Consider the following 25,054-nt stretch of genomic DNA (forward strand, 5'->3'; position numbering starts at 1 on the left):
CTATCCTTGCACACTCCCTTCGCCTCACTGCAGCTCAATGATACCTCCCAGAAAGGAGCTTATACACTTGTCTAGAGGTCTGATTTATGGAAATGTTGCCCAAGGGTCATCTCCAGATTTCCTGTTCTGGAGGCCAGCAGGGTTTATGATTATGGCCCATAGGACTATATACGTGCATACTTCAAAACCTGCTGCCCGAGGGTTTGACTTTCAAAAAGCCCAAAACTAAGTGCAAAATGAGATCCTTCCTCTTGGAACACTGACAGGTCTCGGCACACCCTCAACACCAGGAACCTATCAAGAATAAATCAGGCTGCTTAGACAATCACAAAGTTTCAAAAGACAACCAACCACTAGGGCAAGGTTGAATTATAAGGTTCATCACCTACACAAGGCCAACTACTTCAAGACTCAGAGAGGTAGATGTTTCACCAATACACAGAAACAGCACCAAACAAAATGACAAAACAGAAATATGTTATTAAAGAAAGAACAAGACAACACTTCACAAAGAGATTTTAATGAAATGAAGATAAGTAATCTACCTGATAAAGAATTCAAAGTAATAGTCAGAATTGCTCGCTGAACTCAGAAGAATAGATGAACAAGTGAGAACTTCAGCAAAGAGAGAGAAAATATAAAGAAGCACAGAACAGAAGTCACAGAGCTGAGAACACAAAAACTGAACTAAAAAACACACTAGAAGGATTCAATAGCAGACTAGACAAAGCAGTAGAAAGAATCAGTGTTCTGGAAGTCAAAGCAAGGAAACTCATCTAAACTGAGCAGCAAAATAATAATAATAATAAAATAATACAAGTAAAAATAAAGTGAAGAGATTTTAAGGGATCTATGGGAAAACACCAAGAGACCTAACATTAACACTATGCGGGTCTAAGGAGAAGAGAGAGAGAAAGGGGCAGAACTTATTTGAAGAAATAATGGCAAAAAATTTCCCTAACCTGGGAAAGGAAACAGACATCCAGGTCCAGGAAGCCCAGAGAACTCCAAATAAGATGAACCTCAAGAGATCTACACCAAGATACATTATACTTAACATGTCAAAAAAATGAAGACAATAAGAGAACCTTAAAAGCAGCAAGAGAAAAGCAACTTGTTATGTGTGAAGGAAAGCCAATAAGACTAGCAGCATATTTTTTTAGCAGAAACATTATGAGCCAGAGGGAGTGGCATGGTATATTCTCAGTGCTGAAAGAAAAAAATTCCAACCAAGAATACTCCACCCAGCAAGATTTTCACTCATCATGACAGGAGAGATAGAGTTTTTCAGTCAAAGAAAAGTTAGATGAGTTCATCACCACCAAACCAACCTAACAAGAAATGTTAAAGGGACTTCTTTAACCTGAAAAGAAAGGTCACTAATTAATAACAAGAAAATATATGAAAGTCAAATTCTCACTGGTAAAGATAAATATTTAGCAAAGATAGTGGATTAATCACTTATAAGGTTAGTGTCAAGTTTAAAAGACAGAAGTAGCAAAATTAACAAAAATACAATAATTATTTAAGGGATACCTAAGAGACAGAAGTAAAAAGATGAAATGTAGTGGAGAGGTAAAGATGTAGAGTTTTGGAATAAACTCAAATTTAAGTTAGTATTAACTTAAAATGGACTTTTATATACATAGGACATTATATGTGAACCAGATGATAACCACAGAGCAAAAACCTAAACTAGATACACACACACAAAAGAGAGAATGGAATCTCAACATAACAACTAAAGGAATCTCAACATAACAACTAAAGGAATCTCAACTAAACGAAGTCATCAAAGCACAACGAAAGAGAGCAAAAGAAGAAAGTAACAGAGAGAAACTACCAAAAAACAGGCAGAAAAATTAACAAAATGGAAGTAAATTAATATTTATCAATAATTACCTTAAATGTAAATGGGCTAAATTCTTCACTCTAAAGACAGAGTGACTGAATTGATTATAAAACAAAACAAAGCAAAACAAACAATACTCATCTATATGCTGCCTACAAGAGACTCACTTTAGATATAAGGACATACATGTGCTGAAAATGAAGGGATGGAAAAAGATATTGCATGCAAATATTCAACAGAAACAAAAAGAAAGCTGGGATAGCTATACTCATATCAGACAAAATAGACTTTATAACGAAGTCTGTAGTAATAGACTAAGAAGGACACTACGTAATGATAAAAGGGTCAATTCAACAAGAATATGTAATTTTTAAAATATATATGCACACAACATAGAAGCAACTAAATATAAAAAGCAAATATTAACAGACCTAAAGGGAGAAAGTACAACAAAACAATAATAGTAGGGGAGTTTAATACCCTACTTATATCAGTGGATAGATCAGACAGAAAATCATAAGAAAACACCAGCCTTAATGACACTTTACATCAGATTGACTTAATAGACATATACAGAATATTCCATCCAAAAGCAGCAAAACACATTCTTTTCAAGTACACATGGAACATTCTCCAGGACAGATCATACGTTAAGCCATAAAACAAATTTCAATAAATTTAAGGAGACTGAAATCACATCAAGCATTTCTTCCAACCAAAATGGCATGAAACTTAAAATCAATTACAAGAAGAAGACTGTAAAACTCACAGATACGTGGATATTTAACAACATGCTACATACAACTGCTGGGTCAATGAAAAAAATCAGTGGAGAAATAAAAATATACTTAGAGACAAACGAAAATGAAATAAAACATACCAAAACCTATGTGATGCAGCAAAAGCAGTTCTAAAAGGGAAGCTCACAGAAATACTGGCCTACTTCAAGAAAGAAGAAAAATCTCAAATAAACAATCTAACTTTATACCTAAAGAAACTAGAAAAAGAAGAAACAATGTTAGTAGAAGAAAGTAAATAATAACAATCAGAGCAGAAATAAATAAAATAGAGGCTAAAAGGACAATAGGAAAGTCAGTAAAACTAAGAGCCGATTCCTTGAAAAGATAAACAAAACTGACAAACCCTTAGCCAGACTCACCAAGAAAAAAAGAGGCCTTAAATAAATAAAATCCAAAATTGAAGAGGAGATGTTACAACTGATAGCACAGAAATACAAAGGATCTTAAAAGACTACTCGGAACAGTTATATGCCAACTCATTGGACAACATAGAAGAAATGAATACATTCTTAGAATCACACAATCTTTAGAGACTGAATTAGGAAGAAAGAGAAAATCTGAACAGACCAAAACACATAAAGAGATTGTGGGAGGGTTCTGATTACCAATTCAAACAAAAGTTTGGCACCAGATGGCTTTTCTAGTGGATTTTATCAAACATTCAAAGAAGAGTTAATACCTATCCTCCTCAAATTCTTTCAAAACGTTTAAGAGGAGGAAATGCTTCCAAACTCATTCGATGAGGCCAGCATTACTGTGACACCAAAATCCAGACAAGCACATCACCACATATGAAAATTACAAGTCAATATCCCTGATGAACACAGATGCAAAAATCCTCAACAAAATGTTAGCAAATTGAATTCAACGATACATTAAAAGGATGATACACCATGATCAAGTGGGATTTATTCAAGGGATGTAAGGATGGTTCAACATCAACAACATCTGCAAAGCAATGTGATACACTACATTAACAAAATGACGGATACAAACCATATGATCATCTCAACAGATGTACAAAAAGCTTTTGACAAAATTCTTTATCCATTTATGTTAAACTTTCAACAAAGTGGGTACAGAGGGAGTGTACCTCACCATAATAAAGGCCATGTATGAGAAGCCTACAGCTAACATACTCAACAGTGAAAAGCTAGAAGTGTTTCCTCTAAGATCAGGAACAAGATAAGAATGTCCACCCTCCCCACTTCTATTCAACATGGTATTGGAAGTCCTTGCCAGAGCAATTATGCAAGGAAAATAAAAGGCATCCAAATTGGAAAGAAATAAGTAAAACTGTCACTATTTGCAGATGAAATGATTTTATATAGAGAAAACCCTAAACTTTTCACAAAAAGACTGTTAGAACTACTAAACAAATTTAGTGAAGTGGCAAGGCATAAAATGTCTATACACTAACAGAAAAAGAAATTAAGAAAACAGACCCATTTACAATTGCATCAAAAAGAATAAAATACCTAGAAATAAATTTAACCAAGAAGATGAAACACCTGTACTATGAAAACTCTAAGACACTGAAGAAAGAAACTGAAAACACAAAGAAATGGAAAGATATTCCATGCTTATGGATTGGAATAGTTAATATTGTTAAAATGTCCATATTACTCAAAGGAATCTATAGAGTCAATGCAATACCTATCAAACTTCTAATGTTATTTCACAGAAACAGAACAAACAATCCTAACCTTAGTATGGAAACACAAAAGACTGTGAAAAACCAAAGCAATCTTGAGAAAGAAGAACAAAGCTGGACACATCATGCTCCTGGATTTCAAATTATTTTATAAAGCTAGAGTAATCAAAACAGTGTGGCACTGACATGAAAACAGACACATAGATCAATGGAACAGAGAATCCAGAAGTAAACCTACAAGTATACGGTCAATTAATTAGTGACAAAGGAGCCAAGAATACGCAATGGAAAAAGGGTGTCTCTTCAATAAATGGTGTTGGGAAAAGTGGACAGCCACTTGCAAAAGAATGAAACTAGACCACTATCTTACACCATACCCCCAAATTAACTCAAAATGGATTAAAGACTTGAATGTAAGACCTGAAGTCATAAAACTCCTAAAAGATAAAATAGATGGCAAGCTCCTTGACATGAGTCTTTGTGGTGAATTTTTAAATCTGACTCCAAAAGCAAAGGCAAAAAAAGCAAAAATAAACAAGTGGGACTACATCAAACAAAAGAAGCTTTTGCATAGCAAAGTAAACCATCAACAAAAGGCAGAGACAACCTTCTGAAAGGGAGAATATATTTGCAAATCATATACTTGATAAGGAGTTAATATCTAAAATATGGAACTTATACAACTCAATAGCAAAAAACAAAAAACCAAACAATCTGGTTTTTAAATAGGCAGAGGATTTGAATAGATATTTTTCTAAAGAAGGCAAACGGACGGTCAACAGGTACATGAAAAGATGTCCAATATCACTAGTCACCAGGGAAATGTGAATCAAAATTACAATGAAATAACACCTCACACCTGTTAGAATGGCTATTACCAAAATGACAAGTCTTGACAAGGATGTGGAGAAAAGGGTACTCCCATGCTCTGTTGGTGGGAATGTAAATTGGTACAGCCACTTTGGAAAACAGCATGGAGTTTCCTCAAAAAATTAAAACTAGGACTACCATAAGATCTAGTAATTCCACTTCTTGGTATTTATCTAAAAAAATCCCCACAAAACCCCTAACTCGAAAAAAATATATGCACCCCCATGTTCACTGCATTATTTACAATAGCCAAGATATGGAAATAACCCAAGTGGCCATCAATGGATGAATGGATAAAGAAAAAGTGGTATATCTATCTATCTATCTATCTATCTATAAATAATACACACACACAATGGAATATATTATTCAGCCACAAAAAAGAATGAAATCTTGCTATTTGTGACAACCTTGGACCTTGAGAAAATTAAGCTAAGCAAAATAATTCAGAAAAAAAGATAAATAACTGTATGATTTCACTTATATGTGGAAACTCAAAAACAAAAACTAAACAAAACCAAAAGCATATATACACAGAGCAGAATGGTGGTTGCCAGAAGGAAGGGGGCTGGGGAATCGGCAAAATTGGTGAAGGGGATCAAAAGGTAAAAACTTCCAGTTACAGAATAAATAAGTAGTAATGGGGGAGGTACTGTATAGCATAGTGATTATAGTCAATAATATTGTAGAACATACTGGAAAGGTGCCAAGAAACTAAATTCTAAAGTTAACTTTCTGTGGTGATGGATGCTATCAAGATTTACTATGGTGGTCATTTCACAGTGCATACAAATATCAAATCATTGTCCTGTATACCTGAAACCAATATAATATTAAATGTCAATAAAATCTCAATAAATTTTTAAAAAGTATGTGTATCTTAAACTTTCTTAAAAGTTTGTGTATATATACAAGCATATACAAATATCCAAGAGATGAGTAAAAAGTATTTACCAGATATGTACATGTGTATATGTGTATATGTATATGTACATGTGTGCATATACAATACATTCTATACTGAACAGTGAATAAAAAATATGGAATTCAAAATATAAAAGGAAGGTTCAAAATTATTTAAACAGTTTTTTTAATGTCTATAATGTAACTACAATTATAAAATTAAATATAAACATCCTAGAAAGAGGACGTAGAGTACACATTATGGATCTTTGTGGTGGACAGAAAGAGGACGAAGACAAAGAGGGAAGCTGGAGGATGCAAAGTCTCTCTGTACGCAGAGACTTAAGTACAAGGGTGTGCTTTGCCTACACATTTAACAGTTGGGAAAAGCAATTTAGTAATACGTCAAGGAAATTAAAACATCCATGTACATTTGATCCAGAAATTCCATGTCTAGGAATCATCCTGAGTAAAATGTCAAAACTAATGATGTTCAAAATATTATTTACAGCAATATAAAAAAAAAAACCTGATGTCTTGGGTTCCAAAAATAAAGCACACTATCCATTTGGAGAATTATACAATTCCTTAAATTTGTAAAGAATGTATAATAAAATGGATAACAGTATAATATTAGGTGAAAGAAGCATGATGTAAAACTGCATAATCCTACATATCATAGTTTTGAAAATATATAAAAGATCTAAAGACAATAAAGCAAACAATATATGGTAGTATTATGGGCTAAATTAATTTCTTCTGTATACTTTTCTCTTTCTAGTTTCAAAATACTACATACTCACTATATAAATATTAAAAGTGATCAATATTATTTAGAAAAATACAGTCCAAAAATAATGTCCACAAAGTCTTAATTATAATTAAATTTTAGAAAGCTGGATCTAAAATACCACAATAAAACAAAATCCTTTATATTAGTCTAAAGATAAGCTGGTGTTTGAAACAATGAAGGCTTTTTTTCACTTGTCCTTGTCAATGTTCTGCTAAAAGTATTTCACCCAAGTTAGGATTGGTGAGCAACACCAAGTTACACCACAACATATCTGTATAATATGTTTTAAAATTTTTACCAAGGTACAGCATCTGTTCCTTGGCTAAAATTTATGCAAATTAGAATCATTTTGGACATATATTTCAGGAAATTTGCTGTTCACTTCTTTAATGTACATGTTTCGGGGCAATTAGTATGAAAAATTTAAAGCAATTACGTTTATAGATATACTGAACACTGCACATCTGTGTAGTATAAGCCCACTTAATGTGAACCTCATACTGTCTGATCTGGGTCAGTTTTGAGAGAAGCCCATTATAAATTAATTCTAATGATGAGAGGATCTCATTTTTCATTCACATCAAGTGGAGTTTAAAATATAGTACTATTTCAAAGCTTGCAGAGATCCAAAATCCCTCCTAATAATCTTCATGTTATAATCAGCGTCATTTACGTCAGCTTGTGAAATCCTGTCAGCAGTTTTATCACTCCTAATGTAAGATTCCCAATCCACCTATGGGCAAAGCAGCACGAACCGGGAGGCCAGCTGTTCAAATCAACGGAACCAGCATGAGTTACAGGATTTTCCATACTTAGAAAATGACTAACTACTATAACAAGTGATGCTGCCCTCAAAAGTTATTCTGTCACCTTAATGAAAAGGTACACCTAGGGGACAAGGGGAAGATGGCGGAAGAGTAAGACGCGGAGATCACCTTCCTCCCCACAGACACACCAGAAATACATCTACACGTGGAACAGCTCCTACAGAACACCTACTGAACGCTGGCAGAAGACCTCAGACCTCCCAAAAGGCAAGAAACTCCCCACGTTCCTGGGTAGGGCAAAAGAAAAAACAGAGACCAAATAAGAGGGACGGGACCCGCACCAGTGGGAGGGCGCTGTGAAGGAGGAAAAGTTTCCACACACTAGGAGGCCCTTCGCGGGCGGAGACTGCGGGTGGCGGAAGGGGGAGCTTCAAAGGCAAGGAGGACAGCGCAGCAACAGGGATGCGGAGGGAAAAGCGCAGAGATTCCCACACAGAGCTTCGGTGCCGACCAGCACTCACCAGCCCGAGAGGCTTGTCTGCTCACCCGCCGGGGCGGGCGGGGCTGGGAGCTGAGGCTCGGGTTTCGGTCGGAGCACAGGGAGAGGACTGGGGTTGGCGGTGTGAACACAGCCTGAAGGGGTTAGTGCGCCACAGCTAGCAGGGAGGGAGTCCAGGAAAAAGTCTTGAGCTGCCGAAGAGGCAAGAGACTTTTTCTTGCCTCTTTGTTTCCTGGTGCGCGAGGAGAGGGGATTCAGAGCGCTGCTTAAAGGAGCTCCAGAGACGGGCGCGAGCCGCGGCTATCAGCTCGGACCCCAGAGACGGGCATGAGACGCTAAGGCTGCTGCCGCCGCCGCCACCAAGAAGCCTGTGTGCGAGCACAGGTCACTCTCCACACCTCCCTTCCGGGGAGCCTGTGCAGCCCGCCACTGCCAGGGTCCTGGGGATCCAGGGACAACTTACTCAGGAGAATGCACAGCGCGCCTCAGGCTGGTGCAACGTCACGCGGCCTCTGCCGCCGCAGGCTCCACCCCTTCCGCACCCCTCCCTCCCCCCGGCCTGAGTGAGCCAGAGCCCCCGAATGAGCTGCTCCTTTAACCCAGTCCTGTCTGAGCAAAGAACAGACGCCCTCCAGCGACCTACACGCAGAGGCGGGGCCAAATCCAAAGCTGAGCCCCGGCAGCTGTGAGAACAAAGAAGAGAAAGGGAAATCTCTCCCAGCAGCCTCAGGAGCAGCGGATTGAAGCTCCACAATCAACTTGATGTACCCTGCACCTGTGGAATACATGAACAGACAACCAATCATCCCAAATTAAGGAGGTGAACTTTGAGAGCAAGATTTATGATTTTTTCCCCTTTTCCTCTTTTTGTGTGTATGTGTATGCTTCTGTGTGAGATTTTGTCTGTATAGCTTTGCTTCCACCATTTGTCCTAGGGTTCCATCCGTCCTATTTTTTAAATTTTTTTTCTTAATAATTATTTTTTATTTTAATAACTTTATTATATTTTATCTTACTTTATTTTATTTTACTTTATCTTTCTTTTTTCCTTCCTTCCCTCCTTCCTTCCTTCCTCCCTCCCTCCCTCCCTCTCTCTCTCTCTCTCTCTCTCTCTCTCTCTCTCTTTCTTTCTTTCTTCTTCTTCTACTAATTCTTTCTTTCTACATTTTCTCCCTTTTATTCTGAGCCATGTGGATGAATGGCTCTTGGTGCTGCAGCCAGGAGTCAGTGCTATGCCTCTGAGGAGGGAGTCCCAACTTCAGAACACTGGTCAACAAGAGACCTCCCAGCTCCACATAATATCAAACGGCAAAAATCTCCCAGAGATCTCCATGTCAACACCAATACGCAGCTTCACTCAACGACCAGCAAGCTACAGTGCTGGACACCCTATGCCAAAAAACTAGCAAGATAGGAACACAACCCCATTAGCAGAGAGGCTGCCTAAAATAATAATAAGTCCACAGACACCCCAAAACACACCACCAGACGTGGACCTGCCCACCAGAAAGACAAGATCCAGCCCCATCTGCCAGAACACAGGCACTAGTCCCCTCTACCAGGAAGCCTACACAACCCACTGAACCAACCTTAGCCACTGGGGACGGACACCAAAAACAACAGGAACTACAAACCTGCAGCCTGCAAAAAGGAGACCCCAAACACAGTAAGATAAGCAAAATGAGAAGACAGAAAAACACACCGCAGATGAAGGAGCAAGGTAAAAACCTACCAGACCTAACAAATGAAGAGGAAATAGGCAGTCCACCAGAAAAAGAGTTCAGAATAATGATAGTAAACATGATCCAAAATCTTAGAAATAGAATAGACAAAATGGAAGAAACACTTAACAAGGACCTAGAAGAACTAAAGATGAAAAAAACAACGATGAACAACACAATAAATGAAATTTAAAATACTCTAGATGGGATCAGTAGCAGAATAACTGAGGCAGAAGAATGGATAAGTGACCTGGAAGATAAAATAGTGGAAATAACTACTGCAGAGCAGAAGAAAGAAAAAAGAATGAAAAGAACTGAGGATAGTCTCAGAGACCTCTGGGACAACACTAAACGCACCAACATTCGAATTATAGGGGTTCCAGAAGAAGAAGAGAAAAAGAAAGGGACTGAGAAAATACTTGAAGAGATTATAGTTGAAAACTTCCCTAATATGGGAAAGGAAATAGTTAACCAAGTCCAGGAAGCACAGAGAGTCCCACACAGGATAAATCCAAGGAGAAATACGCCAAGACACATATTAATCAAACTGTCAAAAATTCAATAGAAAGAAAACATATTAAAAGCAGCAAGGGAAAAACAACAAATAACACACAAGGGAATCCCCATAAGGTTAACAACTGATCTTTCAGCAGAAACTCTGCAAGCCAGAAGGGAATGGCAGGAAATATTTAAAGCGATGAAGGAGAAAAACCTGCAACCAAGATTACTCTACCCAGCAAGGATCTCATTCAGATTTGATGGAGAAATTAAAACCTTTACCGACAAGCAAAAGCTGAGAGAGTTCAGCACCACCAAACCAGCTTTACAACAAATGCTAAAGGAACTTCTCTAGGCAAGAAACACAAGAGAAGGAAAAGACCTATAATAACAAACCCAAAACAATTAAGAAAATGGGAATAGGAACATACATACCGATAATTACCTTAAATGCAAATGGATTAAATGCTCCCACCAAAAGACACAGACTGACTGAATGGATACAAAAACAAGACCCGTATATATGCTGTCTACAAGAGACCCATTTCAGACCTAGAGACACATACAGACTGAAAGTGAGAGGATGGAAAAAGATATTCCATGCAAATGGAAACCAAAAGAAAGCTGGAGTAGCAATTCTCATATCAGACAAAATAGACTTTAAAACAAAGACTATTAGAAGAGACAAAGAAGGACACTACATAATGATCAAGGGATCGATCCAAGAAGAAGATATAACAATTGTAAATATATATGCACCCAACATAGGAGCACCTCAATACATAAGGCAAGTACTAACAGCCATAAAAGGGGAAATTGACAGTAACACATTCATAGTAGGGGACTTTAACACCCCACTTTCATCAATGGACAGATCATCCAAAGTGAAAATAAATAAGGAAACACAAGCTTTTAATGATACATTAAACAAGATGGACTTATTGATATTTATAGGACATTCCATCCAAGAAAAACAGAATACACATTTTTCTCAAGTGTTCATGGAACATTCGCCAGGATACATCGTATCTTGGGTCACAAATCAAGCCTTGGTAAATTTAAGAAAATTGAAATTGTATCAAGTATCTTTTCCGACCACAATGCTATGAGACTAGATATCAATTACAGGAAAAGATCTGTAAAAAACACAAACAGGGCTTCCCTGGTGGTGCGGTGGTTGAGAGTCCGCCTGCCGATGCAGGGGACACGGGTTCGTGCCCCGATCTGGGAAGATCCCACATGCCGCGGAGCGGCTGGGCCCGTGAGCCATGGCCGCTGAGCCTGCGCATCCGGAGCCTGTGCTCCGCAACGGGAGAGGCCACAACAGTGAGAGGCCCACGTACCGCAAAAAACAAAACAAAACAAAAAAAAAAAACACAAACACATGGAGGCTAAACAGTACACTACTTAATAATGAAGTGACCACTGAAGAAATCAAAGAGGAAATTTAAAAATACCTAGAAACAAATGACAATGGAGACACGACAACCCAAAACCTATGGGATGTGGCAAAAGCAGTTCTAAGAGGGAAGTTTATAGCAATACAATCCTACCTTAAGAAACAGGAAACATCTCGAATAAACAACCTAACCTTGCACCTAAAGCAATTAGAGAAAGAAGAACAAAAAAACCCCCAAAGTGAGCAGAAGGAAAGAAATCATAAAAATCAGATCAGAAATAAATGAAAAAGAAATGAAGAAAACAATAGCAAAGATTAATAAAACTAAAAGCTGGTTCTTTGAGAAGATAAACAAAATTGATAAACCATTAGCCAGACTCATCAAGAAAAAAAGGGAGAAGACTCAAATCAATAGAATTAGAAATGAAAAAGGAGAAGTGACAACTGACACTGTAGAAATACAAAAGATCACAAGAGATTACTGCAAGCAACTCTATGCCGATAAAATGGACAACCTGGAAGAAATGGACAAATTCTTAGAAATGCACAACCTGCCAAGACTGAATCAGGAAGAAATAGAAAATATGAACAGACCAATCACAAGCACTGAAATTGAAAGTGTGGTTAAAAATCTTCCAACAAACAAAAGCCCAGGACCAGATGGCTTCACAGGCGAATTCTATCAAACATTTAGAGAAGAGCTAACACCTATCCTTCTCAAACTCTTCCAAAATATAGCAGAGGGAGGAACACGCTGAAACTCATTCTATGAGGACACCATCACCCTGATACCAAAACGAGACAAGGATGTCACAAAGAAAGAAAACTACAGGCGAATATCACTGATGAACATAGATGCAAAAATCCTCAACAAAATAGTAGCAAACAGAATCCAACAGCACATTAAAAGGATCATACACCATGATCAAGCAGGGTTTATTCCAGGAATGCAAGGATTCTTCAATATACACAAATCAATCAATGTGATACACCATATTAAGAAATTGAAGGAGAAAAACCATATGATCATCTCAATAGATGCAGAGAAAGCTTTCGACAAAATTCAACCCCCATTTATGATAAAAACCTTGCAGAAAGTAGGCACAGAGGGAACTTTCCTAAACATAATAAAGGCCATATATGACAAACCCACAGCCAACATTGTGCTCAATGGTGAAAAACTGAAAGCATTTCTACTAAGATCAGGAACAAGACAAGGTTGCCCACTCTCACCACTCTTATTCAACATAGTTTTGGAAGTTTTAGCCACAGCATTCAGAGAAGGAAAGGAAATAAAAGGAATCCAAATCGGAAAAGAAGAAGTAAAGCTGTCATTGTTTGCAGATGACATGATACTCTACATAGAGAATCCTAAACATGCTACCAGAAAACTACTAGAGCTAATCAATGAATTTGGTAAAGTAACAGAATACAAAATTAATGCACAGAAATCTCTTGCATTCCTATACACTAATGATGAAAAATCCGAAATTGAAATCAAGAAAACACTCCCATTTACCACTGCAACAAAAAGAATAAAATATCTAGGAATAAACCTAACTAAGGAGACAAAAGACCTGTATGCAGAAAATTAGAAGACACTGATGAAAGAAATTAAAGAAGATACAAATAGATGGAGAGATATACCATGTTCTTAGATTGGAAGAATCAACATTGTGAAAATGACTCTACCACCCAAAGCAATCTACAGATTCAATGCAATCCCTATCAAACTACCACTGGCATTATTCACAGAACCAGAACAAAAAATTTCGCAATTTGTATGGAAACACAAAAGACCCCGAATAGCCAAAGCAATCTTGAGAACGAAAAATGGAGCTGGAGGAATCAGGCTCCCTGACTTCAGACTATACTACAAAGCTACAGTAATCAAGACAGTATGGTACTGGCACAAACACAGAAAGATAGATCAATGGTACAGGATAGAAAACCCAGGGATAAACCCACGCACATATGGTCACCTTATCTTTGATAAAGGAGGCAGGAATGTACAGTGGAGAATGGACAGCCTCTTCAATAAGTGTTGCTGGGAAAACTAGCCAGGTACATGTAAAAGTATGACATTAGATCACTCCCTAACACCATACACAAAAATAAGCTCAAAATGGATTAAAGACCTAAATGTAAGGCCAGAAACTATCAAACTCTTAGAGGAAAACATAGGCAGAACACTCTATGACATAGATCACAGCAAGATACTTTTTGACCCACCTCCTAGAGAAATGGAAATAAAAACAAAAATAAACAAATGGGACCTAATGAAACTTCAAAGCTTTTGCACAGCAAAGGAAACCATAAACAAGACCAAGAGACAACCCTCAGAATGGGAGAAAATATTTGCAAATGAAGCAACTGACAAAGGATTAATCTCCAAAATGTATAAGCAGCTCATGCAGCTCAATAACAAAAAAACAAACAACCCAATCCAAAAATGGGCAGAAGACCTAAATAGACATTTCTCCAAAGAAGATATACAGACTGCCAACAAACACATGAAAGAATGCTCAACATCATTAATCATTAGAGAAATGCAAATCAAAACTACAATGAGATATCATCTCACACCAGTCAGAATGGGCATCATCAAAAAAATCTATAAACAATAAATCCTGGAGAGGGTGTGGAGAAAAGGGAACACTCTTGCACTGCTGGTGGGAATGTGAATTGGTACAGCCACTATGGAGAACAGTATGGAGGTTCCTTCAGAAACTTAAAAAACTACAAATAGAACTACCATATGACCCAACAATCCCACTACTGGGCATATACCCTGAGAAAACCATAATTCAAAAAGAGTCATGTACCAAAATGTTCACTGCAGCTCTATTTACAGTAGACCGGAGATGGAAACAACCTAAGTGTCCATCATCGGATGAATGGATAAAGAAGATGTGGCACATATAAATAATGGAATATTACTCAGCCATAAAAAGAAACGAAATAGAGCTATTTGTAATGAGGTGGGTAGGCCTAGAGTCTGTCATACAGAGTGTAGTAAGTCAGAAAGAGAAAGACAAATACCGTATGCTAACACATATATATGGAATTTAAGAAAAAAATGTCGTGAAGAACCTAGGGGTAAGACAGGAATAAAGACACAGACCTACTAGAGAATGGGCTTGAGGATATGGGGAGGGGGAAGGGTAACTGTGACAAAGCGAGAGAGAGGCATGGACATATATACACTACCAAATGTAAAATAGATAGCTAGTGGGAAGCAGCCGCACAGCACAGGGAGATCAGCTCGGTGCTTTGTGACCACCTAGAGGGGTGGGATAGGGAGGGTGGGAGGGAGGGAGACGCAAGAGGGCGGGGATATGGGGATATATGTATATGTATAACTGATTCACTTTGTTATAAAGCAGAAACTAACACACCACTGTAAAGTGATTATACTCCAATAAAGATGTAAAAAAAAAGAAAAAAGAAAGGTACACCTACACGGTAAATGTACAAAACTAAAACATACCCACTTTGGGAATTACACACAAGGTAATAGATGGAAAGGTGCCTCATACTTGACTGGCATCTGTGCCAACATAAATTCTTCCAATAAAATATTTTTAAATGTTAAACACCACAAACAAATCAATTCAGGAATACCAACTCTAACAGGTTAATCTCACTGCAATTATCTCCCCACTAGCCATCTCTAATTCCTCTTTCCCTTTCATTCTTCAAACCTTGCTTCTACTACAAATTCTTCCATGGAACTGTTCCATTAGTGCCACCAATGGCCTCTGCAAGGTGGAAACACGGGATACTGCTTGATCCTTATTGTATGAACAGTTCCTGGAGCAAGACATTTGAAATCATATTTTCTCCCTCCCTGGTTTTCTGTGAAAGTGTTTCCTGTCTCCTTCTATCACTCTGAGATCGTCCTTTTCCTTCCTTCTTCTTCTTCCATCCCCTAATGTACCAAGAGTAAGGTTCCATCACAGGCCCTCTTTCTACTGCAAAATCTAGTAGCCTACTAGGGCTTCAACATTTGCCCCAAATCCAGAGACTCTCAATTATTTACCTGCATGCTAGCTCACCCTTCTGAGGTCCAATCCTGTGTATCTGGCTATTCACCAAACAGATCCCTCTGAATGTGCCACAGCTCTTCAAAGTATGTCTTCCTTCATCTTTGTATCCTAGAGGATAATGCTAGGATATTAGAATGCTAATGCTAAGTATCAGAATACTTAGCAGAGCACTTGGAACATTGCAAACTTGTGTTAAATAAATGAATGAGTAAATTAGTCAATTAGCTAGATGATTAGAGAGACACTGATAGAGCCTTACATAAGTGGAAAGCCTCAATTAGGTTACCAGCTACTGTAAGTAGAAGAGTTTGGCCACAGAAAGTTCAAGGACTATTCTAAATCCCAGTGTCACATCAAAACACAGCAGGAATTGACTGATGGATCCATTGCATTAATACACTGGACTATTCACATTTCTTTCCACTCAAACATCAGATCACAGAATGCCATTTCACTCACTACAGTGTATCTTGCTCCCCTGAGCCTACTACTATCAACGCCCTTCAAAATCTGGCTAGTAATGTTCTAATTTTATCTCCTGTTATTCCCCAAAAGCTGTCCTGGGACTCTGGTGAAGGCAGACTCCTTGCTTTTCCTGAAAAGGCCAAGATATAAACTCTGTGCAATCTCAGCACCTAGCACAGGACTGCAGATAGGTAGGTGCCAAGAGATAAGTGGTACCAATGTCACCCACTGTTAGGCTTTTTTTTTTTAAAAAAAAATCTTTATTGGAGTATAATTGCTTTACAATGGTGTGTCAGTTTCTGCTTCATAACAAAGTGAATCAGCTATACATATACATATATCCCCATATCTCCTCCCTCTTGCGTCTCCCTCCCACCCTCCGTATCCCACCCCTCTAGGTGGACACAAAGCACCGAGCTGATCTCCCTGTGCTATGCGGCTGCTTCCCACTAGCTATCTATTTTACATTTGGTAGTGTATATATGTCCATGCCACTCTCTCACTTCATCCCAGCTTACCCTTCCCCCTCCCCGTGTGGCCATTCTGACCAGTGTGAGGTGATACCTCATTGTAGTTTTGATTTGCATTTCTCTAATAATTAGTGATATTGAGCATCTTTTCACGTGTCTCTTGGCCATCTGTATGTCTTCCTTGGTGAAATGTCTATTTAGGTCTTCCGCCCATTTTTTAACTGGATTGTTTGTTTTTTGATATTGAGCTCCATGAGCTATTTGTATATTTTGGAGATTAATCCTTTGTCTGTTGTTTCATTTTCAAATATTTTCTCCCATTCTGAGGGTTGTCTTTTGGTCTTGTTTATGGTTTCCTTTGCTGTGCAAAAGCTTTTAAGTTTAATTAAGTCTCATTTGTTTATTTTTGTTTTTATTTCTGTTACTCTAGGAGGTAGGTCAGAAAAGATCTTGCTGTGGTTTATGTCAAAGAGTGTTCTTCCTATGTTTTCCTCTGAAAGTTTTATAGTGTCTGGTCTTACATTTAACTCTTTAATCCATTTGGAGTTTATTTTCGTGTATGGTGTTAAGGAGTGTTCTAACATCATTCTTTTATATGTAGCTGTCCAGTTTTCCCAGCACCACTTATTGAAGAGGCTGTCTTTTCTCCATTGTATGTTCTTGCCTCTTTTTTCATAAATTAGGTGCCCATATGTGCGTGGGTTTATCTCTGGGCATTCTATCCTGTACCATTGATCTATATTTCTGTTTTTGTGCCAGTACCATACTGTCTTGCTTACTGTAGCTCTGTAGTATAGTCTGAAGTCAGGGAGCCTGATTCCTCCAGTTCCGTTTTTTATTCTCAAGATTACTTTTGCTATTTGGGGTCTTTTGTGTTTCCATACGAATTGTAAGATTTTTTTGTTCCCATTCTGTGAAGAATGCCATTGGTAGTTCGATAGGGTTTGCACTGAATCTGTAGATTGCTTTTGGTAGTATAGTCATTTTCACAATATTGATTCTTCCAATCCAAGAACATGGTATATTTCTCTATCTGTTTATGTCATCTTTGATTTCTTTCATCAGTGTTTTACAGTTTTTAGGCTTCTTAGCCAGATTTATTCCTAGGTATTTAATTCTTTTTGTTGCAATGGTAAATAGGAGTGTTTCCTTAATTTCTCTTTCTGAGTTTTCATTGTTGGTGTATAGGAGTACCAGAGATTTCTGTCCATTAATTTTGTATCCTGCAAACTTACCAAATTCATTGATCAGTTCTAGTAGTTTTCTGGTGGCATCTTTAGGATTTTCTATGTATAGTATCTTGTCATCTGCAAATAGTTACAGTTTTACTTCTTCTCCAATTTGTATTCCTTTTATTTCTTTTTCTTCCCTGATTGCTGTGGCTAGGACTTCCAAAACTATGTTGACACTGTTAGGCTTTTCAAGAGACTAGTCAACCTGAACAGGGCTGAAGCATCACCAGGGCAGAAGAACACATTTGTTTACTCGTAGTGATGGTTCTCATTTGTTCATCTGTATCACCTGGAGGGCTGGTTAAACCAGACTGCTGGGCCCTACTCCACAAACTTCTGATTCAGTGGATGTGAGACGGAGCCCGAGTACTTGCATCTCTCACAAGCTCCCAGGTGATTCTGAGGCTGCTAGTCTGGAGCCCACTCCTTGAGAATCACTGGCTTATGGTAACAGGGATTAATTTATTACTTAGCCCTATGATCATTCACTGTCCCCATAAAGAAATCAGCAAGACAAGTGTAAAGAACACCACATTCAATTATTCAGCAAAAACTTTTGAGTATCAATCATGATCAGGCACTCTTCTAGGTTGGGGAACCCAGCCATGAACGATTTGGACAAAAGTCTCTGCCTCCATGAAAGTTACATTTTTGTGGAGGAGGCAAACAAAGTGAGTGAGTGAAAGTAAGTGTTATGTGGAAAAGTTAAAGAGAGAATAGGGGAAGGAGGAGGTGCGGTAGAGGGGTGGGTTAATATAGACTGGGACAGGAAGAGGCATTTCAGCGAAGACCTTAAGGAAATGAGGGAACTAATCCAGGTGACCATCCTGGAGGCTCATCCCAGGCAGAGAGAAGAACAAACACAAAGACTTTGAGGCGGGAGTGAGCAGGGAAGTTCCAGTAACAGTACTGAGGGCAGGGTGGCCCCCCGCACAGACACAGGGTGTGGGGAAGAGACAGACCATGAGGGACTCACAGTCCTTGTAAGGACTTTGTCTTTTGCTCTCAGTGAAACAGGAGCAATCTCAGTGGCATTTGCTTTGAGGAATGAAACAATCTGACTTAAGTTTGAAAATGATCCCTCAGGCTGCTCTTAATGGCAGGAGTGGGGACAGGAGCAGAAGCAGGGGGTCCAGCTGGAGGCTCTTGGAAAATGACAGTCACTTGGACTAGAGATGTCCCAGGGAGAAGCAGAAGTTGTTGGATTCAAGATGTGTTTCGAAGATTGAGGTGGCAGACAACTGACGGACTGAATGTGAGAATGAGGAAACAGAAAAGAATCAAAGGCAGTATCTGGGCTATGGCTTAAGAAGTCGGAGGATGTGACACTGACAGAGGGGAGATCTGGAGGGAGCACATTTGTGCAAGGGCCGTGAGTGAATTGTCCTCCTCTGGGCAGTCAAGTGTAAGATGCCTGTTGCATATGGGAGAGGAGAGGTTGACAAGGACAGTTGTCTTCAGGAGAGATGTATGGGAGACTGGAATTTGGGATTCGAGACGGTGCACGGATAGCATCTGGAGCCAGAAGATAGAAGTGAGATCACTTGAGGAAGGAACAACACTGAAGACAAAAAGACCCAGTAATTAAAGGTTGGGAGGAGAAGAATTAGCCGATAAGTGAGGAGAAGCCAGTGAGAAGGGAGGAGAGATGAATTTGTCAAAATAAAGTGTTTCAAGAAGAAGAGAGTGTCAAATACAATCAAGGATCAAGTAAGACAGGCCCCAAAGTTAGCCTGGGCACTTGCCAACATGGAGCCCTCAGTGGCCTGACAGAAACAGTTTTCATGGACTGGGCTCTCCAGAGTCCTCTTTGGGGAGACTCAAGGAAAGTTTGATGCTAGGTTGGAGAGAAAGTATGAACAAAGCTTTCTAGAAAATGTCATGCGGTTCTTAAAGGTCAGTGCTCTTGAGAGGAAAAATGGCAGATTCCAGGTCCCAGCTCAGAGATTCTGGTTCTGTAAATCTGGGAGTCAGGGGAGCCCCAGAGATCAAATTTTAACAAGAATAGAAAGCAAGATATTGTCAGTTTTCTGGGGGCAACTTTGGAGAATGGTCTGCCACGTGGAGGTTTCAGTCATTTCTGAGGGCCTAACGCAACAACAAAAAAACAGCCAATCACCAACAACTAATCAACTAACCTAACCTTTCCCTGACCTCACAACACTTGTTCTGCCCTCATGTGTCAGGGCCTTGGAGTCTGTTGACGTTCCCATATTATTAAGGGACAAGACTGGAAACATAAAGATGTTTTAGAAAAACAGTACATGATTCTATCCATGTTGAAGCCAGGAACTCTTCTAGGAAAACTTGAGCTGCCTATCCTAGGAAGGTACCCTTTGCCACACAAGAGGGCTGTAAACATATTTTAAAATATTTTTTGTTTTCATATTCATCCTTGGTAAGAGACTTCCCCCAAGAAACAGGTTAACTCCTACTGGGTGAGAAGATGATGCATTCATGCATTAACACCGAAACCTTGTTTGGGTTTTATTTTCTGAGCCTGAAAGCATTTGTAGCTTCAAGGATTTGAGTACATTGCCTATTAAAATGCATTTCTCACTTGCGGGCACTATACATTAATCACGCTGAAGGAAAACATTCCTCCCGGAGACAGATGTTCCAAAGACTTCCTCTCATGACCTCTGGGTTGGGATGGGTGGTGCGCAGAGTCAGATCTCATCGATGTCTATATTTTCATCATAAAAATAAGAAAATGAAGGTAATGGACCCAATCTGCAGTTTTCCTCACTATCCTGTGGCTGGAGGTTATTGTTTAAAGTATTTAAATATTCAGACTTGTTTGGATGAAGAGAAACACTAGCTCTGTCTTGCCGTATTTCCTAAGACAAGAAAAGGCAGTGTATATAGGGAGCGTGGGAGGGAGGGAGACGCAAGAGGGAGGAGATATGGGGATATATGTTTATGTACAGCTGATTCACTTTGTTATACAGCAGAAACTCACACACCATTGTAAAGCAATTATACTCCAATAAAGATGTTAAAAAAAAAAAAGCAAAAAGGCAGGACATCTGAATGGCCACCACTGACCACCTCATCTTCCTCTTACCCCTAAATCTAGTCTTCATATTGACATCAAATGATGTATTATGGGAGACCTCAGGTGTCCCCTGACACACACCTTAGGAATTCAAGGATGGTGGCCCTGAAGAGATACACCATCTCTCAGCAACCTTCTCTGATGTAATATTCTGCAGGGTATACGTGTGTGTGGGCACACATATAGAGTAAAGGTGTATTATCAGAGCAAAATATGAAGGAAGGCTAAAAAGTTATGAAGAATTCTGGAAGTCAAAGATTTTCACGTGATTGACAAAAGCTATAAAGCCACAATCCAGAACAAGAAAAAACTATCATGAAGATAAGGGCTGAACCAGGAAAACTCCAAGCTCGGATGGAACAGAGAAAGAGTAGGAGGGGTGTCTTGGGCAACAGTCTGTGTGTTCAATTCAAATGTACTGTTCTGTGGCCATCTCCCTTCCTGCACACACCAAAAGGCAAAGTAACAAGGAAGCTTGAACTCAGGATAAAAAAGAACTGTCCTCGTAGAGAATAGACTGGTGGTTGCCAAGGGGGAGGAGGGGTGAGGGAGGGATGGACTGGGAAGTTGGGATGAGCAGATGCAAACTGGTATATATAGAATGGATAAACAATACGGTCCTACTGCATAGCACAGGGAACTATATTCAATATCCTGGGATAAACCATAGTGGAAAAGAATATGAAAAAGAACATATGTATATGTATAACTGAGTCACTTTGCTGTACAGCAGAAATGAACACAACATTGTAAATGAACTATAATTAAAAAAAAACAAGGAAAAAAGAACTGGCCTCTACTGAGGATTAATTTCATCCTTGGGCAGACAGGGCCAGGAGGCTGGGGTGGGACTTGGAGATTGGGTTCTGTGTGGGTTTGGGGGCCTAAGAAAGAAAGAAAGCAGAGCTGCTGTCCACTGGTGCCTCTGCAGGAGATACTGTAGCCTATTCAGTAGAACCCCACCAGTCAGGGCTGTCACCTTAGAGGACCTCTAATGCATCATGGAGAGCCCTATGTCACTTTTTCAACTGTGGCCATCTACTGCTGAAGAGCCTTGAACTTGCCCAACATCCTCCAGGAAGAGGCCAGCTCTACAGAAAGAAACTTAGCTCCTTGAAGGCCAGTTCATTGGTATTTCAATATGGTTCCCTACGCCAAGACCATTACTGGTATAATGGGCACGGGGGCAAAGCAGGACATATCTGGCCGCCACTCTTCATTTTCAGATCTTTAAATATGACCAGGAAAATGCCAAGTGGGAACTAAAAGGTAGCAAGATGAGAGTGAGGACTCCCTTCTGGCAATGGACCCCTGCCTTCTGAAGATAAAGAGATTGCGTCTGGGGGCTATCTACTCTTTTCACGGGGCAGCCCCTCTTTCTAGTTTGCAGTCTTAGCTCTGCCAAGACAGAAAGTAAAGAAAGGGCACGTGCCCTCCTCTGAGACTACGGGACAATTTTCTCCTTCAACGTTGCCTCCAGAGACCCTGAGCCTATGCCCTAGAGGGTTCTCTAATATCAGGACAAACAGCTCCCAGGAGAATCATGCCTATGGCACCAGCTGGCAATCACACTAGGAAGATTTTAGTATAGTTTTGGAAGATGGAGAGAAAGGACTTATGAATTAGAAGATAGCCCGATAAAAATTCAGTAGCAAACTTTTCCATTTTTCTCAGAGACTCGATTAAATACCATTGTTTCCTGGAACCTTCCACTCTCAACATGCTGTAGCATATTCTATGTGAAGAAATTTGAGTTTATTCTCCAAAGTGCCCCAAACATCTTGTAGTATAAAGTGATTACCACTCCTCTGATTAAGAAGTACTCTTATTAGTGTTAACCTAGAAGGTTGATACAGCCTCCAGGAAACAGCACTGTCTCTTGTTGGAAAGGTGATTAGAAAATCATTTTGCACTGACCATGGAAACTGGCTCTGATTCAGGAGAAAAGAAGTTTCTCTCTCTTGAAGGGCAAGGCAAATTAAGTAGGTGTTAGAACGTGGTTACAGGAGTCTTGAATGCTTTCGCTGGAAAATCTAGAGAGAAATATTGTAACACACGGCAACTTTTAATTTAAAGAGACACGTTGTACCCAGGGTCACCACTTCTCTGCATCCGTTCATCACTGGAAGAGAAGCAAGGTTGGAACACAGCATCTCTTAAGCCCATAATTAGTTTCTTGAGTTGCCCTCAGCATTGAGTAACCATTGCAGGTTTCCTTTTAAAATAACTCATTTTCTAGCATAGGGGACTAGAGAATCATTAAATGACTTGCTTCATTGCATGTGGTGAAAAATCCAAGTTTAATTAAAATAATGCAAAACCAGCCAACAGCCGCGCTGCTGTGAAGTCAACTTTTGTACTAATGATGTAGGTGACATTTAAAAAATCAGCGTGGGATCAGTACCTGTGATACATAGAATGGTAGCAGATACCCTGTGCTGTTACTTTTTAATTTTTTTTAAAAGTATTTCCTCTAAAAGCCTTAAGTGGCTAAGACCATTCAATGAATGGACTGGGCAATGTTGGAGATCTGAAGAGTCATGAGCGCTTTGTACTAGGACATTCACCCAAGATGGGAACTCCATTAAAACAAACACGTATTTGGGGTCCTGACGCAGACAGGTCACTTACCAGTGGATAGTAATTTAACTATCCTAATCCTTATTTTTGATTAAAATGAGCCACACTTAGACAAGGCAGATGTGTTAAGTCAATTTAGAAAGGTACTTTACTGTGATGAGGTTGTTAACGGGTCAAAAAAAAATCAGGAAATTTGTGCATATATTTTTGGGAATTTGTTCTGAGTATGCAAATGCCACGTAATTAGTGATCCTGCTTTTCATGAAAAATTAAATTTGCTATAATAACAAATCACAGTCAAGAATAAGGCTAGTTAACATGAAAAGGACCCTCATTTTTATGACTGAAAGGCTGCAGACTGAGGGTAAACTGCAGGTGAATCTCGTTCTAGCCTCCAGTATTGTTATTCACTCTGTGGCGGTGCTTGTCTAGATGCAAAAATCACAAGCAGTAGAAGCAATGGAGCCTCTGCTTTTAGACTCGGCCATCTCAGCCTAGCAACTGGATAGAGTGTCTTTAAGCCTCTAATTATTTTAGAAGGACTCAGCGCTATCATTTAACATTTACCAGAAAAACAAAGCCAAACTTCTATTTTGGAATCTCCCTAAAATCTAATTACTGCTCCATTCCTTCCTGCCCCAGGCTGGAGGGAATTTAGCCTTCTAGTATATTGGCTCTCCCTGCCTCACTCTGTAAATACTCCCACTGGTAGGTGGGCTCTGGACCTCCTCTTGCTGACAAAGTTCTGTGTCTGCTGTCCTTGCTGGGAAATCTGGGAATTAGGCTCTACATGCTTCTTGGCCACTTGAGAGGCAGCCCATCCCTGTTTACCCTGGACTGAGGCTTCTCAGGGTATGAGACTTTCAGTGCTAACATCAGGGAAGTCTTGGGCAAACTGGGTCAAGGTGGTCACTCTACCATGATCACAACTTCCTCTCTTACTCCCAGCTTGTTTTTCCCATTCTGTAACCGAGAAGGGCCCTATGGGGCCTTCCCAGGACAGACGCCCTTCCAGGTCCTCCACCTGCCTCTTATTTGTAGAAAAACTTTAGCCTCCTAGGCCTTCTGCGAGTCCCAAAGAGTAAATTTAATCAGAGAAGTGAGAAAATGAAGAAACAAAGGAAAACAGTTAAGCAAGACAAAATAATAATAGTTTAGCCATTAAACAAAGCCAAGGACCTTTAGTTCCTCCTCAAGGGCTATAGATGATATTCTGAGTCATGTCCTTTGAGCTGTTTTGCAGATACTGAAACTCCCAGCAGGTGGAAGAAGTTAACTGTATGCTCCCCACAAGCAGGCAGATCCCCAGCTGGGTTGGAACCAGAAGGTTGATGACGTTGACTCCCAATTACCCCACCACCAACCAATCAGAAGAATGCCCACGAGCTGATCACATGCCCTGAAACCCTTTCTCTCACCTTGTCTTCAAAAGCTTTTCCCTAAA

The 25,054-nt window shown here is 39.4% G+C and overlaps 1 protein-coding gene across 1 annotated transcript in view; it reads right to left on the minus strand.

Moving 5' to 3' along the window:
• The window catches only part of NCKAP5 (NCK associated protein 5), a 971,312-nt gene that overhangs the window by 675,866 nt on the left and 270,392 nt on the right, over positions 1-25,054 (minus strand). The gene's annotated exons all lie outside the window — the stretch shown is intronic.

This window comes from Leucopleurus acutus, assembly GCF_964270905.1.
Source record: "Leucopleurus acutus genome assembly, chromosome: 6".
In the NCBI taxonomy this organism is placed as follows: domain Eukaryota; kingdom Metazoa; phylum Chordata; class Mammalia; order Artiodactyla; family Delphinidae; genus Leucopleurus; species Leucopleurus acutus.